Source organism: Bombus fervidus, chromosome 5, assembly GCF_041682495.2.
Source record: "Bombus fervidus isolate BK054 chromosome 5, iyBomFerv1, whole genome shotgun sequence".
Lineage (NCBI taxonomy): Eukaryota > Metazoa > Arthropoda > Insecta > Hymenoptera > Apidae > Bombus > Bombus fervidus.
The window spans coordinates 16,092,662-16,109,283 of NC_091521.1; the positions used below are offsets into that span (position 1 = coordinate 16,092,662).

A 16,622-nucleotide genomic window follows, 5' to 3' on the forward strand; every position below is an offset into this window, starting at 1 on the left:
TTCTTTTCTTTTTTTACTTACTTTAGGTCGATCGGTCGATTTACAGTTTCTTGTATTTCACTTTCCTCTCTCTTTGTGTCTTCTTCTTCCTCTTTTGCTTTCTTCGAATATGTTCGAATATGTTATTTGGTTCAGTGAATCGATGCATAAGTTCAGTTTTTGGAGATAGTTTCCGAAAGAATGTTCGAATTGTGTTTCTCAAACTCGTGGCAATCTTGCGATCTCCGGTGGTTCACAACGGTGCTGAGAGAAGAAGAACAACAAAGCTACGTTTCTGGTGCAGTACAGGTTTGTAGATCTGTTTGTTACGGTAGATTTTTCACGCGTTCATGACGCTTCTCACTCGTTCGAGACTCGTTCGCTAGTTACGCGTTCGTTACTTTCCTTTATCCGTTCGTTGCATTTTCGTAGAAACTTCTTATCGACGAATAAAATTAGTCTATGATAGCTATCGTGTACTATACGATATTTTCTAGAACGATATTCTACATCAAATCCTCGATACAAAATTATTTATTTTTTTAACTTTTTATCGATTTTGTGGTATTTGAACAAATGTTGAAACAGTATTTGAATTAATTAAGAATAGCTCGTTATCGAACTCTATTCGTCTACGGATCGTACAAACGTATTCCAAAATTTTTTAATTACTCGCCGAATTAGATTATCTAGAAAATTGGAGTCGTTGCGACTGAAAGATCGTGAAATTTGGATTCGATAGATCGGTCGTTTTATTTTCCGCGTTATCTGGTAGGTAGATGGCTTCCTTTTACGACCCGTTACAACTTAAGCAAATCAAACGAATTAGATGCGCAAACAAGCGTCAAATATTGAAACTAATAACACTTACCTAGTGACATAGAACTTGTTTAAATTAATCAAACGCCCACTTGTTCTCGTGTTACTTCGATGCTCGAAGATCCAGTAAACACAACAACATGCTGATGCAAATTCCGATTAGTTTATGGTACGTTTGATGGTAGAATTATCAATGACCGTAGTAAATTACGAAGCGATTATTTGATATATGAGAAAAGAAAATGACGTATGTGACTACAGCGTCAAGCAGATCGTTTTTACAATGGTAAGATAGTAAAATACGAGAGACTTGGCTGACAAAGGCCGACCCTATAAAAGCAAATAGAATAAAATGCAGACAATGTATGTATGTACACGTAACTTCGAATGTAACGTGCCGTTGCAAACGTTTAACTTCATCAGAAAAAAAAAACACGAACGTTTTCTCTGGACAATCTGAAAATAAAGAATTTTTGGGAGAAAAATGGAATCTCGTTAAGTAGAGTTTGGCAATAGTAAATGAGAAAAGTAAATATTGACGAATAATAGATTCGTCAAATTCTATGAGTGTATTGTTAGAATGATCTAATTTGGAAAATAGATTACTTAAATCTAACAATATAAATATTGAAGTATGGCAAATTACAGGGAGTTTGGACTGGCTCAATCAACTTACATAAGAATACCGCTGCTTTCATTACCTATGTCAAAGCTAGATAACTCAAACAGTTACCGATAACATTTAATTACAACAACAAATATACACGCATAATATTTATCTATATCCGTATAACACACTGATAACTCTAAACATCCAACGTAAATTTGTCGATATTTACGATTGAGTTAAACCTCTTCTACTAGAAGTAGGCACACTCGAATTTTTTTTTTTTTTTTTTTTTTTGAGAGAGAGAGAACAAATTACAAAACAAGCACTTATTAAGTTTTTAACAACAAAGAAATCAGATACAACATAGCTACATAAATATTCTTCGGTCAACTATTCTCTGACATTTTTCAAACGCTTCTTTTCTACATAGCAATAATTTGATAATCCTGTCGCAATCATTGAAATGTCAATGACATTCTTGTTTTACTAGAACATTCAAATAGAATAAAATTACACGTGTACGTGATATTGTCTTGTCGATGTTTGCTTTTGAAATGATTTAAAAAAAAAAACACAAAGATAACTAAAACGAAAAGTAGAAATTTCCTTTTTTCAAGAAGAAAATTTTATTCGCGATAAATATTCGCAAGTTTTCTTCCTCGGAGAAGGCAACCAACGATCGTTGGAATATAATTTCATAGAGGAAATCGATAAAAATACGACATCGCCATGAGACAATCGAGTTTTGCAATCGAATTTTCCGCTTTTCCGATGCGTCGCGTCGCTCGATCAGCGTCGATTAATCGTTTATCGCGTCTCGAATAATTAACCGTCCGTGGCCCATGAATATTAAACGCGCGTAATAAAAAGAGATCGGATTTTCGGCGGATAATTCGGTTAGCTTAACTCGATCCGGTCGCGCGGTTTCCTCTGTCGCTCCCTCCGTCGATTCGACGCCTCGAAGCTCGCAAGTCGACCGATTTCCTCGTCATTATTTCGCGATTATCCATCGATTCTCTCCTAATTACGATTTTATTTCAAACGTCGATATTAAAACGACCGATTACTAACCGGCAATTTCCTCTATTCAAATAATCCCGGATGCTTTACACGACGTAAAGTATCTACCATTGCGACCAACTATTTCTTCCAACGGAAAGTATAACAATTTCGTCAACGCGCAAAGTAGCAAAAATTTGAAAAAATCCAATAATACTAAATTATCGAACGAAGGACTTTGATTTCTTACAAATTATAAAGTGTCAAATAAATTGAACGTATCACCGACGTCTTGTGCCACGTGTATAAAATTTCATACTTCAACGGGTTTCCTGTATTTTCATTCAGCGTGATCTTCTGACATTTTCCACGTTGCGATTCTTCTATATGCAAAATCTTTTTCTATATTGCTACGCCTACGAACATCTTGCCGGCATCTTATTTTCGCGATCCTTATGGCCGTGTGGAGTCTCGTAGAAATTGAAAAAAATTAACAAGACGAATCGATAATGAGCGGTTGAGAAATGACTACCTGTAAATTTGCGATCGTTCTCGAACCGAGATGGAATCGGCGATTCGTTCACGTGGCTAGCTATTTTTCGAGCAAGTGCGAAGTACGGTCTAATGTGTCGGACGCGGACGATTCGAAATGTGAAGGGAACGCGACGAAGAAGAAAGCATCGAAGGGTGGTCGATGTGTCGCATTTATTCAACGACTTAACACGTCCCCCGTCGTGTAAATCACCGAATGGTGACCCATTTTGCTCGTCACGAAGGAGAAACCTCCTTTGCAGTTTCACAGTCGCGTTAGAAACGCGCAATGAAACGTCAAAAAATTAATAGAAATAACCAGATATTTATATTTATGACCGGGATAGAGAAGATGAAACGCGTGGCTAAAAGATCGCTTTAACGCGTTAATTTTTTTAAATGATCGACTAACTTTGTAAGTGTGTAGGCAACACAGATTTCCAGGTTGCATGTGAACGCGACATTATTTTCCACTGGACAATCTGGCGCGACATTATTTATGATAAATAGCGAGGTTGGCGTTAATAATTTTACAGGTTTGTCACGCGGTGCACAACACGATGGCTCCAGAACGCGTTCATGTGTGTTAACGGTGAATTAAATATCGAGTTAGCCGATTAATTTGCTGCTTGTTTCTCGCGCGAATAATGGAACCTGTGAAACTCCGTGATCGCGACAGATTTACGTAAATTACGTCTCCTAGTTACATGGATAGCGAAAATAATAGACAAAAATAGATCCGAATGAAAATGATATCTTATCACAATTATTATAAAATACGTGATATTCTAAAAACTTTTATTCTACGTTTGGAAATTCCTTATGATTATTACAAAGTACAAAATCCACTGAAAATTTCCATTCCACGTTCGAAGATCCTGCTTATTTATCCCAAAAATGGGAAACGAGATTTCCGCTATTTCTCTCCAAAAAACACACAAATTTTAATCGATCCGTCCCTCTGAAATCATGCTGACGAACAAGTTCTCATTTTACCTACTTTACTATCGTTCTCTTGCTTCGTCTTTCTTTAACTTCCTTTTCTTTTCTCCTTTTGCTCCTTCGAAGGAGCAACATTCGAAACTGCTGAATCTAGCAACGACTTTTATCATCATCCGCGTAATTTCGTTCCTCGCTTCGTAAGAAAAATGACGGCCGAATATTTTCAAATGATTTGGTCGAACCACCGCGTTTCTTTCGTCACGAGATAGGAATATTTCCTATTTTTTTCTCTCTCTCTTCTTGCTTTATTCCCTCTCAGAAGGCTCACCGCGCAGATCAAATATTCCGTGGAATAGATTTTAACGCAAAAACTTGGATCGAGCGGAAAAATCTTTGCACGATCGGTTAGGGAACCTTGTTTGCCATCGACCAACAGCTTCGAGACGACATTTTCACCTCAGCCGTCTCTGTGCTTAACACGTTCGCGTCACCATTTACTAATTGTTAATAATCTATAGGTATTTCGCTCTTCCAACAAGCATCGCTCGTCGTTCTTCAATTTTCGAAAGGAAATACAAAAAGAACATAAGCGTTTACCTACTATCCTATTATTTCTTGTTTCTTCTACCTTCTCACAGACGCGAGAATTTAAGCGATGTTTCAATAAACGTAAACGATCAGAGACGTTGCTTTTCGATCGACGCGTACGCCTGTTATCACGAAGTATCGCTTATCGATTACATTGGCGCCGAATTCTAGGGCACAAGGCCCTTATTTACACATTGGTGTGAAATTTGATTTTTCCGATGGAGCTCGTATTCGCAAATTGGAGAAAGGAATTTCTGAGATTAACTGCTTTCCGAGACTCGTTGCGAAAAAGTAAACGACAAAATGGTCGTCCACCGTTGGACAAAGTCACAAAAGGCAGAGTCGATTACGAACGGGCTCCGTCGTTTTATCGATTGCCTGTCCGTCGGCCCTTGTATCTTGTCCGCTGACCACCGATTAACAGTCCCCTCTGTCATGATAAAACCACGTCTAAATATCTATCTACGCTATTACAATACAGTTCCTATCGCTACCAAAACGAAAGGAAGACACAATTGAAAAGTATGTAACAGCGCGAAGAAATAAAAGATGTAAAAATTCAAAGTCTGTCTTGACAAGCAGGTAATTTTTCGTTTCTATATAATTAATGGCGCTATTAAAATACATTTTTTATTGAAGAGCAAATAATCAGAATCACCAAACAAACAATTATCAATTTTTTAATTTATAAAAAAAAAAATAAGCTAAGAGAATAATCCGAGCGGAGTTGCTAAAAATCATTATCTACGGCCGACTTATCGGTAGATATTCACGCTTCGATCATTTCTAAACATCGACAAACATCATCAAACTATACGTATTTCTTATCCAGCAAAGAAAAATCTTAAAGTATAGCAAGATCGAAGCATTGGCGCCTGAAAGAAAGTGAATTTAAAACTTCCAACATCGTCAAACTTTCTACAACCACGTTATTCCAGCTGATCTTCCGCTACTAATCGTAAAGACAACAACTGTACTGCATTTCAAATCGTTGGTTTTCGTGACCCCAGCAACACGAATATACTTTCAAACAATGACAAAATAACTTCAAACAGAAAGATTCTTAAACTTTCTCAAACACTCGAATTTTGCGCAATCCTTACCGCAGAATGTTTTACATGTGCAACGTTTCAAACTTGAAAAGCCCTACGATGTGTTATATGACAGTTCAAGAAAACAATGTGCTGTCTCAACCTCGGCCAACATAATCAAACTTCGCTTGCCGATCGTCAAACAAATGATACAGGAGAGAGGATCGCGCAAAAACTAAAGAAGATAAAAAGTACTAAAAATCCGAACTTCATAAACTCGAAGAACATCGGGCACGAAGATCGACCGCACACTTTTCATCTGGCAACCAGTAATCTCCGTCTACAGTTACTTTAGTTCCACTCGTTATTCTCGGCAAACCCTCGCTGGACTTTGGTCCCAATGAGACTATTATTTGGGTGTAAGAACTTGCGGTTGCTCGATCGTAAATACCACAGGATTATCTTTACTGGACAACCATTACCATCCTGTCTTTTCTCGTTGCCAACCCTTAAACGTGTAACGAATGGTTGCGAATTCGTGGTCCTTCATTTCCACGCAGTGACGCTTCAACACGTTTAAAAGATTTCAACAATTCTCTCACACGACCGAATACGAAACAATCGTTGGTCGACGATCATCTCAGATCCCCATATGTATCATGCGATACATACGATATTTATTGATGATTGCTTACTGATAGCACGATCATATGCGTTATCTATCGTTTATCATAGATGAGGAAGGAATTTGACGAACACCGATGTTTACACGATTGATTGCATTACAAGCTCGCATAGTACCTACCGTAGTAGCTGCTATTGCGTAAAACTTGTCGTATGCTCCATAAAACCAGAGTATAAGAGATTACGGTTGGGAAAATTCCAATGTTGGGAGACCAACAGCCAGACAACTTTTCGATAGAAGGAAAGAACTCGAACGTAGAAAGAAGATGTACGTGTCTCCGCTCGTTATCAACCCCTTACGATGCGATCAACGTCCCCGTCAAATTTCTCAAGCAAAGGAAACATCTTCGTACGTCTACTCGTTACCAAGCTACGCAGTGTACCCGGTCAAAGTTTAAGACACCAAAACCAGAAGCTTTCCGCTATCCAAGCTCTTGCTCCCTCTTGATACTTTCGTCAATGATCCGAAAGGAAACTGAAGAAGATTGGAAAAGCAAATGCTTGGCGCGATTAACGGCTGTTAAAATTCAACGCGACGTAACTAGTGCGTATATAATAGAAGAAGCTTCTAGCGCAGGAAGAGAAAAGGAGAAGCGAGAGAAATATCGGTGGAGCTACCGGGCGTGACGGGCCGACGAATCGAAGGCATACAACTCGATGATTCAAGCGTTTAGAGTCGGCTAATACTTTACTCGAGAGATTCGTAAACACACACATATGTAGAGGGATGAGGAGGAGGAGGAGGAGGAGGAGGAGGAGGAGGAGGAGAGGCATTCACGAACGGGCGGCGCGTTCCAACATTAGATCCGAGAGCACCCACCTGTACGCCGGGTCTTTATCGAGCCACCAATTGTTTGCGGAATGAAAATATTGTCCCTGTAAACAAGTGGCTACATTGTGCCAAGCGCGCGCGGCGTTCTTCGTTACAACAAATCACTCCCTCTCCTCGGTGCCTCCTCCGCCTCGTGTATCCGCAGCCGCCGCCGCCCGCCAAGTACGGCACAAGTGCGCAATCGAGTACTGTTTGTTTCGATTAGTACCGATCCTCGATCTACGATTAAATAACGATTTGCTATTTGACCTAGATTACATCGTATCACGGACCGCGATCGATTCTACTCTCTCGTCGATGCTCGCTACCGACGATCTACCGACGCTACGCGGCTACCGACTTTTCCGCTTAGCGTGTCCCCTGAGCTGTACAACTGTACAACGTTTCGTTTCTTCGCCTCGTTTGTTTCTTCTAATTATCGACATAGATTGCTTGATCACGATGAGATGGAAATAGTTTTATTGGAATAATCGTGCGCAGAAAGATATTTCTTTTCTTAGTTTCTGTTTGAACGGGGCGGTTGGTACGGTGATTCGGCTTCGTATTTCTTTCTGCTTGTTTGTTAACTTTTTGTATATTTTACAAAAGGACTGTTAACGACGCTATGAGGAAATAAGTTACGTAGGAATCGTTTATTGCGTTAATTTATTGTATCGATTCAAGCATTATATATCGTGATAATTTATCGGGTAATTTGATTTAACTCGATAAACGTTTCGCGCTTGAAGTAAGAATTTTTTAGGAAGAAACGTAATTGGAATTGGGAAAAAATGGGAATCAGTCTGAAAAGACAGAGACCCGGCTTGTTGCAGCGGCATTTTTGCCTCAATTACCCGCCGCTTTATTTTCAGTCCGAACGTCATACTTGGTAACAGTCGGTTTTATTGCATGGAATTTTAACAAACTTATTTGCGCGTGATAAAAAGGCGACACAGAGCCAGAAATTCGTCAGTATCGTGGAAAGAAGACGAGTTCTTTGGATAAACGGAAATTAGCCTAATTAAAGCTGAATATTATGAATTAAAAGTGAATTGTTCGTTCGTTCCCTCGTTTTATCTCTACAGCCGATCCCTAATTAATCTTTAACTGCATCTTCGTTACAAATCTAATTAAACAGGCAAATTATATATTAACAAAGAAAAATAGGAAAAATATCCTAGATTAAATTAACATTATTTTCTCGTGTTGTAAAATATCCAGTGTCACTGCATTTTTCGCATCATTTTCGATCCAATGGTATTTTCCTGCTAAAAAATTAATTGAGATCGGAGAAGACACGAAAACTACGGTTTTATTTGAATTTTGTTAGAAAACTTTTCTTCAAAAATAAATCATAAAAAAGAAGATATCACAGTTTTACAAATTAATTCATTTTACAAACTAAACAAAACGTTGTCGATTCTCTCCTAATTGTTCTCGCACATTGAAAGCTTCAAAACGCCTTACGAGCCAAACGGTGTTTGACTTCGTTTGAAGCACCGAAACGCGCGAGTCAAGACCCTTCGACTCGATAAAAGTGTTTTGTCATTTTTATACGAAAGTAAGAGGGGTGCTACAAGGGTAGACAGATGGAAGAACGGGCTACGGATCCTGAAGAATGGCTACCTGGTCCACGTGGGTGGTCCACTCCTGTTTTTCCTTCTATTAACGCCGTTGATAGCTTGTTGGCACACAGACCATGGTGCGCCAAGCCAAAGAAACGCGAAAAACTTATCGACTTCTTTCCCAGAAGAGACGTACGTCAGGAAGAAACGTACTAAAGAAGTTGAAAATAATAATTTGATTATTATTTTAGATAATTTCTTAAGATCAAATTCATCGACGTTACGATATTCATCGTCGATTTTCCAGAAGCAGAATCTGTTTATTTTCATTAACAAAATATCGAATCACGAAGCAACTGCTACAAACACGATGAAGATAATTTGCATATAATTCCTACGTAGTTTCTGAATATAAAATTCAACATTGCGCTGTTCGCTCTATTCCAATGATCAGTCCGATGATCATTTTTATTTTACCTTATCTATCGCTGTTCCATCTTTCGATTCGCCAAAATATCACTCTTCTCGATATTTTGACTTCGATCTTGCCCTTCCATCTACGCACAATAGAAAAAAAAGTCTTCCACGTGAAAGACCAACGTGTTTCGCTGAAAATCCAACAATCACCGATTTCTCGAGCCTCGGACTCTTTCATCTTCGGCTCGGCCTAGAAAAATATCTGGACGAGCATGCGGCAACCTAAATACCTGTCATTGGGCATAGAACGAGTGGCACGAGATTTGTTGTTTCAAGGCTTTGCGAAACAACAAACCGTCGCACCGCCGAGAAGTCAATGTATCGCGGAGCGAAAGGAAAATCAGGTGCGTTCGCGGCTGGGTCACGTCCGAAAAATACCGGCCATTTTTGTCTGCCAAGTGGACGGTCGTAAAAATCACGATACGAGACACGAACACGCGTGAATGGCAGACGCGTTTCGTAAATGTTTCGCGTGTTTCGGCATAAATTAGGATGGAAATTTGATTTCGTCAGGTCAGAAGGAGAAAAGCAAGGAAAAACAGAGCTATGATAAAAATACGGATCTATCGCGCAAGCGCAAAAATAGAACGATCGTCGAGAAACCTTTGGAAACACCAAAAATCTGCTGACGCTTGAAACGCGATTTAAAATTATTCGTTTTACCACGTGAAATCACAATATCGTTTTAACTTGTAAATTAGCGAAATTCCTATTATTATTATAATAAAAAGTTGCGGCCAAATTTCCAACAAACATCATCGCTAATGCGTACTCGAACTAACCAAGTGAAACTTTGTCAGCTCAACGAAAATAAAAGAAACTAAGTCACATTCGTACTCTGAATATTTTTCCTCTCGAATATTCCTCCTTTCTGCCTAGTTTTATATTCCACGTTCTTACTTACTTATCGCCTAGAAAAACAAGGAACCAGCCCGATGGACAGAAGTCAGTCTAAAACTAACTCGGAGAAGATCTTATTCGTAGTTGTGGGTAGTAGATCGACAAATCCGTGTCTCTGAATGCGAACGACCGAACAAGGAGCTTGTGGACTGTGGCCGAACGTCGTTAAGTCCGTACAAATCTTAATCTGCGACTTGGTAAATCGTTATCACAACATTTGCGCGAGAGAAGAGCGTGAGCCGCATTAAGCACCGGCATAATCAGGCCAAAACCAATTTTCTTAGCCTGGGGAAAGCCCAGTTTTACCGACATTTCGAATTTAAGCGATTCTTTGCTTTTCTGAACGCGTCGTGAACGCACAGCCTGGAATTTGTTGATACTCGAAAAATTCTCAAGGCGTATATCGGTCGAATCGATCGAACGAAGATAAACTTGGTAATTTCTCAGTATCATACACATGCTTTTTTAGATACCGTCAAGATTTCTTATTTCTTTTTCATCAATTCGTTTCATTCTTCTGTTTACTACGTTGCTGTTCACGCGTTTGTTCGTTCGCGATAGATACAAATTTTATTATTAAAATTCTACTCGCGATTTTCATTCTGTACTCGTGTGTAACATTGATACGAATATAAGCGACGAGTAGAAGATAAATAAAAGTCATCTTTCGAAAACCATATTCACACGTCGGACTGCATACAGTTCGCAAAATATAAATTCGCGTCAACGTTACACTTCCAACGTACAATATTATTCCCGAAAGGAGATATTCGATTAAAAAGAGATCGTAAAAAGGTGATAAAAAGACAGACCGTCTAGCAGAAATGGTAATTATCATCGTTGTTCGAAGGATTCAATTAAACACCTTTGTATTTTCTTTTCTTTTCATTGCTCATTTTGATGAACCATCGTGCAAAAGTTCCATTCGTATCTGTGTACCTTGCAAGCTGTTATATAAACTCATTGCCTTCGACCGGTGCCAACATCCCCATAAAAAAGAAGCAATTTTCCAATCACTTCGACGATTCGCTTTAACCAAGATTCATCCTTGTTGCACGATTCTTCGCGACAGCACGATGCTCGAGAACGTGCGACGAGTCTATTATTTTTGCCAGGGGCCGAATCGGGGGTAGCTCGGCTCGTCCTGGTCGTAGATAGGCCGACGGACGATCTCGAGGGCCGCAAATCTGGCGAAAGCTCGACGAGGCACGCACAGCACGTGACTCCTTCGAGGGCTCGGTCTGCGTCGCCTCGACCACGATAAAGCACACGCGGTGTATCGTTTTTTAAGTGACTCAATTTCGTCCTGCATCCACTTACGCCTGCCCTTCCTCCGATCGTTCTTCCACACTGTTTTCATCCCCGTGTAATTTCGTCGGGGCTCGAGGGCCTTTGCAAACGACGCTTATGGTCCAGAATGATACTGTTCTCGTCGCGTTTTGTGGGAATAGACACGCGTGTCCCGTTATTAGATGCATGCGATCGTTGATCGAGTTACTCGAAAGAATTAGAATAATCGTTGGAAAGGAATTGCCTCGGTGAACTGCTGATACTTTGCGTTGTAATTAATAGAAATAAAACAATTATTTATTTATCTGCACGTTTTTTTTTTGTCGTAATTTTTTTTCTTTCACATTGTTCGCTTCCTGTAGTAAATAAACGATAGATTTAAAAATTTATTCATCTCTGTCGATCGATCGAATGATTATAGAAATTTCTGAATAAGAGTCAGTTAAAAGACTAATTAAAGTGTATTTTGGTTCATATTAATAATTGTGATAATATTATAATAATAGAATATTGATAATATTGGTTAAAGACGAGGAAGTATATGTAGAAAAATATGCTAAACAAATGCCGACAAGTAATCGATGTATCGTATATTTAATTTTAATACACTGTTCAGTTGATTGGTAAAACGAGATTTTAATCTACTTTAATAAAATCCTTCTGTATTTAACAAAATTTACTTAACATTAAAAATTCATTAAAACTAATTCCGCGTAAAATCATGATAAATATCTTTTATCGATTTATAGATTTTCGGAACCCTCTGAATTTTTATTCCAATCGTCGTGCTTTCGTTTCATTAAAATACCAAAACTTTGAACGTTTTAAACGGAGCTCGATATAAAATCGATAAACTCAATTCTTCCATACTATTTTCAAACCGAAGAAATTTTCTAACAATACAAAAACCCGATTAAATAAAAAATAACGAAAACAGCGGAAAGAACGTCACGAGGTTAATATTCTTCGAAGCGAAACTCTTTTACTTCTTGAACCATCGGACTGATACAATTATGTTACATGTACGTACCGATCCCGAAGAACTTCGAACCTATTGATATTCACGGAACAAAAATATCCCGATAATTCGGTTTTATCTACGCCACCTTATCTTCCCCATTATTATCTTAGTCTCAATACGACGTGAGCGATATATCTCTCGGTGCAGAAAGTATAAATAGCTGGAAAGCGCGGGCGAAGCTCGTCGAAAATCGTGGCGCTAGTCGGTTGTTTGTCATTGCGGAAAATCGGTAAATATTTGCAAGTAATAACCGAGCCGCTGGCAGGATCAATAGACCACAATTGCTCGACGACGTCTGCCAGGCATCGTCATCTCGTACCCTCGAATCGTTTGCGCAAACTTTTTAACCTGTAAATAGTGTATTCCACAGCTCTACACCGAGTAAAATTATTCCAACGATTTGTCTTCTCTCTTCCTTTCTTTCTTTCTTTCTTTCTCTTTGTCACTGAGAAAAGCAAGTTCGACGAACAAGATAAAAGTCCACTTTGTGATGAGTGGGTCCTTTTTCGGAGAGTAGTTCGTAGTTTTATTTGTCGAGTCATAAATCGATCGCCGTATTTTTTTGTTGTGAAGTAAAAAACAGATGAGGTAAGAAAAAAATTTATTACGGACCAAGAATATTATCGAACGTGTTACGGACGAAGAGTTTTATCGAATTTGATATCGTGAAAGGGACAGGTAATTTTGCTTTTCGTGCGTCTTCGATACAAAAACAAATCAGGCAAATTGGAAAAGAAACTCGATGAATATCATGAAGTTAAAAATTTTTACAAACTGGTATAAACCGAACCAAAAATATTCTTCATGTAAAAAACAATTTCTGATCTACTATCAATGGTAGGACAACTTAACAACGATACTTATGGCTACTGAAAAGGTCGACGCTCTATGAATCATCACAATTGAGAGTTCGACGGGCTGACAGATAAAGCCGACATAGCCGTCAAACAATATGACGCTGAACTGTAGGTAAGTACGACTCATAAATAAGCCATGGGCCATACGTAACGAGGTAAGTGACTCAAAGGAACCAGATGTTAACCGATAATGTAACCTGCTGAAAGTAATAATAAGTAATTTTATTTTATAATCTGTCATTAAATGACCAACTCATCAGTAAGAGCTAAGGTCCAAGACCCTAAAATTCTTAGTAAACAGTACTATCTTCGTGGGAGACATTAGTCACATAGTAAACACTTCTGTTTATATTATTTTCCCTATCTTGTTAACAATTTTCCAGAAACGATGGAAAATTGATTATTGAGTAGACATACACTTTGTACTTCTCAATCTTTCGAATTTGTTACTCACTGAGACGAACTGTTAGTCCTTGGCTGATTATCGATAGACGAGCATCGAAACTGACTATAACGAAGAAATTTTTAACCTGAGAATAATTTGTTGCATCGTGTAGGAAATGTAGAACATTTGGTTCCATTTCTTTTTATTTTTACGAGAAGATAGCAGTAATAATTTTTGGTAACGAATTAAAGATAATACAGTAAGTTGTTTCTTAATATTTTGAGTCGGAGAGGGGAGTAGTATTAGTTTGTGCGAAAAGTTTCTTTCGTTTTACGAGGAAATAATAAACGCACGAGGTTTTTCGTTCTATATTTTTTTGTCGAGTTGCCTACGATCCATTTTGTTCTGTCGAGATAAACATCGCGACATTTTACAGACTTGCTTTCACCTTTGTACGAAGGTGTATTGTAAAAAGCACGTTTGCGAAAGAAAGACACTTTTCGGACAACGTAATATTTCGTCATTTAACCTACCTTACGCTACTGAATCAGTATTTTTCGTGAAAATAAGATACCAGTTTTGTTACATAAGCGTTACCAGCATTGATATTTGATATTAAAAATACTGGCAATAAAATTATATTCATATATTTTATACCCGACTCGATTATCGAACACAAGCAATCTCGTTTCTGTTTTATATTTTCATTTCAATCGATAAACGAGGCAACGAGTCGAAAAATAAGAATTAATCGTTCCTCTGTCTGCAAAAGTGACGACAAGTCGCTAGAAAAAACCAAAAAAGAAGAAGAAAGGAAGAGAAACGATTATTATAGATCGACGAATAAGTGGAAAACAAGAATGTAGGAACTAGAACTATCGATAGTTTACACGAAGCTATTTCTACCAAAACCAGTGAAAATGACTGGACTTTAAAAAATAGAATATTTTTATATTTATTGATTTATTACTTTCTTACAGAAGCAATTCAATGTTACGTAATAGATTTTTGGTATTATTGATCCATCTGGGATCATAATCCCTAAACAAGGATTGACACATTTATAAAATTGTAGAACCGATCATTTCGACTGCTGCGGTATTTCTAGCGTTAGCATCTAGCGATCCAGCGATCGATTTGGATTTTTCCTGGTAACTGATATTATTATATCGAATTGTTGAAGTGATCGACACTTCTAGGAAAACTCTACATCTTGTCTTCAGCTTTCTCAAGCGCCGAGGTCATCGATAGCGCATAGACAAAAGAATGCGTCAACGACAGACCGTAAGCGGCACACGTGTGACGTTGGCTTCAGCGTTCTTTTAGTCTCAGGGTAACATTGCTAGCGTGCGGATTTGGACCAGCTTACATATATTCCTCACTTTGTACTTTACTCTCACAATAAAATATATCACTTACAATATTTAATTAAATTTAAAAAAATTTTAAAAAAAATTTGTAAAACCAGTCGATTTAACTGGCGTGGTAATTTTCAGTGTTAACACTGGCATAATAAATATAATCGTAAGATTTCAAGAAGAATAGATATTAGTTTCAACAGCCTAGTGTTAAATTGAACAGCGTAAGGTAGGCTAAATGATAAAAAAGTAGAGTATCTTTTTACACTTTGCGATATTTTGTTGAGTCTGTCAACTATCACTGTACTCTAGACGACGTAATTGTGCACACGAAGGTGCACTGTTGTAAAACCTAATATGTTTAGATGATCGATAACGGAAAATTTTCTAGTATTCAAGATTATTTTATAATATTAGCTATTTTTATGCAATCTGTAGTCGTAATTCGTAATTCGTATATAAACTTTACGTAATCGTAAAGTTTCGTAAATTTCTACGATCGAAATATAATTTTCTATATTAATTCGACGATTCGACGATTAATATTTGTCAGCGGTATCGGTTATCGGTACGTGTGATTAGTAGAAATATCAAGTTAAGAACTAATTAAAACAAATCGTACAGGTATTAGCAGGAAAAATATATAAAACAAGTAAGTACGAACACTGTGACGATATTTCCTAACACGTTGAGAAAACAGGTCTACACTAACGCAAACATCGATTCAGAGAATCTGTACATACGTTCCAGTAAACATTTCTTTATAAATATTTGATCGCTAATATTGAACATGTTTAATGTTCCATCTTCATTAGTTGTGCGCTTTTATTTCCACGAGTCTTGCAAGCACCTTTAATCGACCAACCAAAGATTCATCTAATATTTGCACCGTTGGTATTATTTACAATTTTCAACGAGTAATTTATTATATGCTTATAAACCACAAAAATATTATCACAAATACAAAAATATTGATAGAAGTTTTACTTCTTTTACGATCCTGTCCCTCGTTATTTTTGTTCGTCGTTTACTATTTTGCTATTTCCCTTTCTTTCTCCTTCGTGTAATTACTCGATCGACCAAAGGTTTTTTTCATCGTTTTTTGAAACGTTCGAAACCAAGATATGTATATAGCTATAGATACGAAGGGACACTTATTAAACGATATTACCATATCATCCTACAATATATCCTACAATAATCTTATTTGTATGTTTTCAACGACAGTAAATGTTCTTAATCTCTGATAAAAGCTTACGAACCCTTATTCCCAAAAAACAAGTAATTTACCACAGGGTCAAGCCTTTTTTGTCATTAAACTTACCGTCTATAAAAGTTCCGTCTATTAAATAACAAAAACATCGCAAAACACGTTTTTTGTTAAGAACAAAATCATACGATAAACCTCTATCGTTTTTAAATTGCAAGTAATTTGGATAAAAATTATGGGTAGCTATCCTCGCGGCTATCACCCCGTCCATTGGTTCAAACAACGGAGAAAAGCAAATGAGATAACTACCGGCGATAAGTCTAATTAAATTCGTGGTACAACAAAGTTTTTGTTCGAGGAAACGAACGGCCGAAGATTTTTCGATATTTTCCAACGAGAAAGGGCGATCCTGTGTCGCGGGGCGCGTGTATAAAAGCAGCACGCTTCGGAATCGATTGTACAAACAAGAACGTCGGTAGTATATGTATGTGTGTGTACGTGCGTGTGTGTGTGTGTGTGTGTGTATGCGCGCACCCTCAGCCCCTGGGTGCCGATCTTTCGTTAA

General features: G+C 37.8%; 1 protein-coding gene across 1 annotated transcript in view; it reads left to right on the top strand.

Moving 5' to 3' along the window:
• Window positions 1-16,622, top strand: part of LOC139987168 (protein transport protein Sec61 subunit gamma) — a 119,507-nt gene that overhangs the window by 70,306 nt on the left and 32,579 nt on the right. The window lies entirely within an intron of this gene.